Source organism: Coenobita brevimanus, chromosome 4 (genome assembly GCF_032717465.1).
Source record: "Coenobita brevimanus isolate Jiangsu-jjx chromosome 4, ASM3271746v2, whole genome shotgun sequence".
NCBI classification, from domain to species: Eukaryota; Metazoa; Arthropoda; class Malacostraca; order Decapoda; family Coenobitidae; genus Coenobita; species Coenobita brevimanus.
This window is the reverse complement of record NC_136957.1, coordinates 34,180,719-34,187,956: the sequence shown is the minus strand read 5'-3', so window position 1 is coordinate 34,187,956 and position 7,238 is coordinate 34,180,719. Positions and strand designations below refer to the sequence as shown.

The 7,238-nt window shown below is 40.8% G+C and overlaps 1 long non-coding RNA gene across 1 annotated transcript; it reads right to left on the bottom strand.

The window, feature by feature from the left end:
* Positions 1–3,437: 3,437 nt before the first annotated feature.
* On the bottom strand, positions 3,438–6,934 carry LOC145395512 (uncharacterized). The gene is made up of 3 exons (XR_013896620.1): positions 6,841–6,934; positions 6,172–6,401; positions 3,438–3,557 (listed from the first exon to the last, which is right to left on the bottom strand). It is a non-coding gene; the product is annotated as an uncharacterized LOC145395512 (long non-coding RNA).
* Positions 6,935–7,238: the final 304 nt, after the last annotated feature.

Here is a 7,238-nt window from a genome sequence, read left to right as displayed (position 1 = left end):
GGTTCTCGGTTATCCTAAAGTAACATCAGATTTTCATTTTCACTTGCAATACAGTACATCAAATCACTACTGTACATTGCATTGTGAGATACAAACAATAAAAACTGTACAGTACACATTATATGAGGAGAAACATACCACAGAGACCAGGTTGAGGTGTTTAATGGATGTTGGGGGTAAGTATCCAAGGCGCGTGGCGGGCTTATTTAGCCACGCCAGACGTATTGGTGCCACCTCTTGCTGCCTCGCTACCACTCTCTCTCACTGTTTTTTGCGCCCTTGTCCATGTGCTCAACTATCTTCCTTTTCATTTCATTATTATACTGCCGTTTCTTCACTCCAACACGATACTCTCTTTTAGCCTTGGCCTTTCCTCCCGACTTTGAATGTCCTGGCCACTTTTTATCACCACCACTGCCTCCCGGCCCTCCCCCCACACCACCAGGCCCTTTCCCCACACTACCAGGTATAGTAGAGGCCATTGAACCGTGAGAATCCAACACAATGGAGCTAGCACGCTTGTACACAATGGCGGGAATGGGTGGACAGAGTGTTGACATGACGTCATTCAAGATGGCGGTGGGTTGCGGGTGGGCGGTGCAGGAAATTCAAAGTTCAAAATATTGTCCCAAACCCAAAATTTGTGCGCGAAAATCGATTTTTTTCAAGCGAAAGTGGAAGTTAGGGAATATTTGGTGCATGCCGCGAAAGTGGATTCCGCGAATCCTGCTGTAGCGAAAGTTGGTGCACTACTGTAATCACTCAAATGCCAAGATTCTGCAGCCTTTTGTGGTGCAACATAGGAACTGATGGGTAACTGAAGCACTTAGTGTACTGTAATGATCTGTTAATTACTTTACAACCAACTGTAACCCTAACAAGTCATAATAAGGTTGTATAGGATACAAGTTCACCCTGTCCTTTGTTGGCTAATATTGGGGTGAGAGGCTCCCACTATGGACAAAAGATAACAATTGGATGCAGAATGTGAAGTACAAATGCTGGAGGTAAGGCTGCAAGAGGCACATCAAAAATTATCAGACAAGGTCATACTGCACCCTCAGGGATAAAGGACCGAATAGTGAGGCTGTCAAGATCAAGTAGGGTAAAGGGCCACTATTAAGTGACCAAGGCTGATGCATACAGGGACGAAGTCTTTATAATGATAGATAATCTTTTATGAAGCTTGAATGAGGAAAAATGACATGTCCCATGTTACTGAAGTAAACTGGTCATTTACCATGCTAAGAAATACTACAAAATACCTGATGATGGGATTTTGCAACTCCTACACTCCAGACACTTTTCACTTGAAAACTTTAGCAAAATGGTAGTTAAATTTTTCCCCTCTGAATGTCTCTTGCCAAAAATTTCTCAAATGCTATACATTGCAGAAGCTGGTAAACTTACTGCAGACTAAAAGATGAGTTTATCGTAACCATATTATGCTTAGTGACTGGACACTGAACTGTACAAGTGAAGTGATATGCAACTGTCAGGACAGCATGGAGGTACATGATGGCAACCAACATCCACTTATTTTATGTTGTGCTGCCTACCCTCACCTTTATCACTGTCTGCCCTCCTCTCTCCCTATTCCTTCCTATCATTATCCTTCTAATTCAGGTGATTACACTGAGTGACAAGCCTATTTGTTTCCTGTTTCCCTAGGAAACTATTCACAATACTGGGTGGTAACCATATAACTACATAACCATTCACAATGCTGGATGGTAACAACAAACTAAACCTATAACTAGATAACCATTCACAATGCAGAGTGGTACCCATATAAGTAAACCATTCACAATGCTGGGTAGTACCATTATAAACCATTCACAGTGCTGGGTGGTATATTAACCATTCACTGCTGGGAGGCACCCCACATATCTATGCAATTATTCACAATGCTTTACTGTAACCATGTAACTAGATGACATGTGAAGCAATTTATTTCCTGCTAACTGGGTGAAGCAAATGTGACATCCAACTGGGAACCAACCCTCATTTCCTGCACCTCTCAAGTTATGTGCCATCAACAGCAAGGGAGCATCTTTCACTGCACAGGATGGCCCTGTAGGGGCAAATGCTTGTCTGCAGTTGATAGGTCTGCTTGGTCAGACCAGGGCTGATCAACAGGTGGCTTATTCCCATATCCACCGTGCCCATGAGTTCAAGAACTTTTTGGAGAGTGTACAGAAATAATGAAATTCTTAAGATTTATTTAACCCCAAGAGGCCAGTGACACTATGCTAAATAAAAACTGGAATCACAAACAGTACAAAAGAACGGCTCAATAGCCTTGATTTGCTCAACCATATCCAGCATAGTCACACAAGAACAATGTCCACAGGTTAATGGTTTAACTGCAATACCTAACCCCACTGAACATTTAACTGACTAGTTGCAGATTTTTTATCATTAATATTTGGAGGGAGGAGGGAGGTTGAAAACTTAATCCACTGGCTGCACAACTTTCACAAAGCCTACTCCAGTCTGACCACTAAAAGTTTACATTAGTATTAATGTTAACAGTCAATACACTTACACCGCTCTACAGATGCTGGGTAACCATCTTCCACAAGTGAAAAGTAGCTGTGACCTTGGTACTAGCCACACTTATCACTTAGGCACGATATTCAGACATAGGTATACCTAGTCCATGCCAAGATTCATTGTTAAGTACACAACATTTTTTTTTTCCCCTCCTCCATTTAGTTTCCAGAACCAACTGGGAGACATCTGTACCCTGGACAATCTCTATGGGGATTTATTACAAGGATTTTTTTTTTTTTTTTTTTTTTACCAGTTTTCTCCAGTAAATAATTCAGCACTGGGTATGTTGAATCACACTTCCATCCAAGTACTTTAGAGAATCTTCAATGGGGATACAAAGGTTTGTATTGTAACCAGCTTTACGGTTTTTTCACCCACAAATTTTCTTACACGGGACTGTATAGGGAGGCAACCAGAGATTGAGCAGCTCTGAGAGCTGCCATTAAGTGAATGGTAGATGTAAGCAAGTGTACCTCCATAAAAAAAAAACGATACTATATGAAGTACAGTAGTCTGATCTTTATGCAGTACATTTTTCAGGACGTAACCATAACTGTGTATAAAGATACGAACAGGGTGTCACTTATAGCAACATCGTTATTATACCAACTAGCTAAATGTTTTTCATTCACTAAATGAAAAGCCATATTACTTCAAAACTTAAGTAATTTGTTAATTACAATTAAAAGTTAAAGTTCCATAAAGCTATGAAGGGATGTCAAATTATACCAACTTCTTATACAAACAGTATTTTTTATCCACAAAACAAACTACAGTTTTGAAGTTCCAGGTAATAAGACTGCTTTAAGTAATAATTACAATTACAAGAAAGTTGTTCTTACCTTGGAGGGAGACTGGTACACCACTAATGATGGGAGGTGCAAGTTATTCCCGTCTACATGTCCCACCTCTTTCAACTTCTAAACTTAATGTCTTCAACTCATTCAATTTCCGATAATTCCCTTTAGTTTCACCTCTTCCATATCTTGTCATCTCAGATCCTGAAAATATCAGTACCAGTAAGTAACTGGCTATTCAAACACTTAAACAATACCACTAATAATAAATAGTCTTACTAGCTATGACTCCTAGCACATCTTCCTTAGCCATTTAACATATTACATCTGTTATCTACAATGTGTAGTCCAAAGGTCCAATCTACAGATCCTGTGGATGCATGAATAAAACCATAGTACAGTACACCCTCACTTTATCAAGTCCCGATATATCTGATTTGGGATTTATCAAACCCCTCTGAGCCCAACAAGCTTTTCAGCTACACCAAACTAGGGTCGATAAATGAGCGCATTACGTGGCCCTTCCCAACTGCTGGCAGCATGTGGGGCGACAAGACAGTTGCTAAGGTAGATGGATAAGAACAGAGCCAAAGGCAGGCGACTAGCTGTTTAAGTTACGGAACACAAAGGGGACGGCTTGGTGGCATCTGCGTACATGTTTACGTAAGAATTGTATTGTTCTGAGGTACAGACACAACCAAAATTATGAAATTTAAAGCAAGATTTGTAGATCAATACAAACAGAATGTAACACAGACTACTAGCTATGACAAAGGAGACAGCCTGGCACTGAGTCTGTGTGCATGAGTTTCGTTCGTTTGGTTTTTAAAGGCACCAACAGGCTTGAACTCGTCGGCCTTGGTCACCAAATGGCAGCTATCCATATCTCTGGTAGCTTCTCTACTTAGTCCCTTATCCCTGAGGTCACACTCAATGACCTCATCCCAAGTCTTTTTTGGTTCACCTCTCATTACCCTATCCCCCACATTAACACTTCTCACTTTCTGCACCCAATTATCATCCTTCATCCTCTCCATATGCCCAAACCATCTCAATCTACCTCTCCTCATCACAACACCAATACACTCCAGTCCCATCCTACCTCTCAACTCTTCCATCAAAAACCTGCCCACCCACCCCCAGTTCAGGGACGTACTGCATGTTAATATTTTCCAAAGGAGCTTCAGACACTAAGAATGTTTGGTTAATTATTAGAGATGCTTAAATGGATATAAATGGAACTGAAATCAGGCAATTAGCTATGCAAGTTACCTAACAAACTAGGAGGCAGTCTGGCGGAGACAACCTGGTGTCATCTGTGTGCATGTTTAAGAAGAAAATTTCCACACTAGAATAATTTATTAAAAGTGAACAAAATGTGCAGATGGACAGAAGTGAACACTGCAAAAGGGCAAAATTCTGGCCCAAGTTAGTGTAGAATGGATGTAATTTTCATCTGCAATACTAAAACATTATACTGGAGTATTTTATGCTGAAATTTCCACCTGGCAGAGATGACCCTCTGATTTAACGTTCAGTTGATCAAACCAGGCCTCTCCCCCAATTAGTTTGGTACAGTGAGGGACAGACATGAGTACAAAGGTAGAGTCAAGCCCCAATATAACAATCTGTGTCAAGAACAGGGTTTAGTATTTTTAATATGTAGAAACACCAAAAAAGACCTGCGACGAGGTCAGGGTGACCTCAGGGATAAGGGACCGAACAGGGAGGCTGCCAGAGATCAAGCATCGTACAGAGCCACCATTAGGTGACCAATGCAGACGCATGCATGTTGGTATCTTTATAAACTATACAATATGATTTCTAAACCATTTGCTGGTCAAAGAGAGGCCTGAAAGGTGACAGACTCGTTCAATTGTACGAATATCCCGCCCCCCACCTTCGCTCTCAGAACCCTACCTCACCACTTTGAAGTAGGAAAGGTCTGACGATTATAACAGTGCAAAAGATTATGCCAGGATCCCCAGTATAATTATGAAAACAGAATAACTTGGTGGTTGTAGTTTCAATATTCAAGGCTACTGAAGGAGTTAAAGTTGAAGCCAAAGTTCAATTACCAAGAAATGAATGTGAAGCAGGAGTGAAATTAAAATTCTTTCACCTTAACCTGGTCTTAACTCGTCTTTCTGTAGCTTGTTACGAAGCTCAGCGCCAGAGAAGGAATATTACTGCTCTACATCCTTTCCATAATTCTGACTAGCATGATATTCTAATGTACAGTACAACTATTGTTACAGCTCAGCAATCAAGATGGAGACCTGGCAATTTTGAGCTAAGAGTAAGTAGGGTACAAGTGTCCAAACTGGTAAGGGTGTGGGACACTCAAATCTACCCTATCAGGAGCACAGGGATCCAAGGCTACTGAGAAGGACTAGCCTACTCAGTGTCAAACTCATCCACATGTAATAAAGACAAACCAAGATTTTCTGAACACTGCCTTAAACCACTTCAATAAGAGTTATTTCACACTAATTTAGCCAAAAACTGCCATCCCTCCATCTTGAATGCTTAGTTGCAACAATAGGCTAACAGCAGGTCAATTGGATATGATAGTCATGAACTGGTGCTATGGAAAGCATGCAGAACTGTAACAATGTCTTTCTATCACTGAGCAGCATCAAATGAACAGCAAAGAATGAAAACCTTGGCCTAAGTTAATATGAATGAATGACAGACTGCTTTTTCTGTTAAAATCTAAACGCTGCTGTAGGAACAAACTAGTAGTGTGCTCTGATGAGGCTAAACAATCTGCAAACAAGAACCAGGAGTGAAGGAACATACCAAGTACATTTCTTACCTGCAATACAATGAAGTCTCGCTGGTGCCACAATGCATTCTGTCCTCAATCCAGTCTTCTTTTTTCAAGTCACATTTACTGCACTCCTATCCACTCCCCACACCTTGGCTCTGCTCTGGCTTCCACTCAATGGGAAAGTTCCACAGTTCCTCTTCTTCAAAAGGTGGAGGTCCTCATTCTGCATCACTTTCAACATTTTGAGTACACATACTGCCAATTGTCTGTAGATCCTGAAAGAAAACCCAGCATGTAAGAGGCACTATTGTTACTTACATCCAAGGCAATTGTACAAGTAGGATATGGTAAATATTCATCCAATAACTTGACCTAAAACTGCCAGCTCTCCATCGAATGCTGAATGACTGATAACAGAATATCATTAAAATATGTTGCCAGTCACACAGCAATGTTACAGCAAGGATGTACAGCTGCAGTATTTTCTGCAACTAATAGCTGCAAATGAAAGAAAATTGCAGCAAACTTCAGATGGAAGAACTATACTTTTCCTAAGCTGAGATGATTATGGTAGTCATATGGTAGCATTAATAAAAGATGCAGGATTAAACAAGAGGCAAAACTAAACTCATGACGTCACATGCATCACACGAGCTAAAACTACTATCTGAAGATGAACCATAGGTGATGGACCACACCAAGGTTATTTCTGACCTGCAACATAAAGTCTTGCTGGTGCCATGATGCATTTTGTCTACAATTCAGTTTTCCTTTTCCAAGTCACCTTTGCTCCATTCTTGTTCACACCATCTTGTCTGCTACTCAAAGAAACAGTCTTCCTCTTTCCACTCTGATGGTGAAGGTGCTCTCTGCATCCCTTTCAACCTTCATCTTTTGCATCCAAATCCTGCCATCTGTCTTGATCCTGAAAGAAAACACAGCATTTTAGAGGCAGGATTCAATTTGCGGTACAAACATTAAGGCAATTTCATAAGGGCAATATTGTGAAGTGCTTCACTAACTTTGCCTACAACTGCCAGCTCTCTATCCTTAGTGTTACATGGGCTTTAGTGAACAGCAGACCTGTATGTAAACAAAAGCTGGTCAAACAT